Genomic DNA, 582 nt, shown 5'->3' on the forward strand with positions numbered 1-582 from the left:
AGCCCCAGTTTGCTTTCAAGACGATGGATGAATGAAAAACGTGTCTCTCGCTGTGAGGAATATTTTGAACAACCAAAGGAATCACGGAGCGTCACCGTGACCGTCACCGTGTGCTCTTTCAGCTGCTTGTCTGTTGCGACTTTTGGTCCCGTTCCCGTTCCCTCCCCCCGCCGCTCATTCATCCACGCTGCTCCCGGTACTACGCGTTTCTACGTCATTTAACCCTTTCCAAATGTCAAAGACGTCGACGACAAGTGACGTTAATCATATAAGAGGAACTCATCACTTGTCTTGAGGCTCTAGTACATAATAAGTCTCAAGGCAACAATTTATTGAATTTATATATATATATCCCTCTCTTTATATATATAATATATACATACAGACATGACACACACACGCACACACACACGCACGCACACACACACACACACACACACAGACTCACACACACACGCTATTATCAGTTATCACTTTGTCTTTGAAACCAGAGCCAGTCTGCATACACACAATAAAGATTGCAGTGGCATTAGATAGCTTACACAGCTGCGATATGCTGGTCCAACTCTCTCCAGGGACATG

Source organism: Notolepis coatsorum (genome assembly GCF_963971535.1).
Source record: "Notolepis coatsorum genome assembly, chromosome: 3".
NCBI lineage: Eukaryota > Metazoa > Chordata > Actinopteri > Aulopiformes > Paralepididae > Notolepis > Notolepis coatsorum.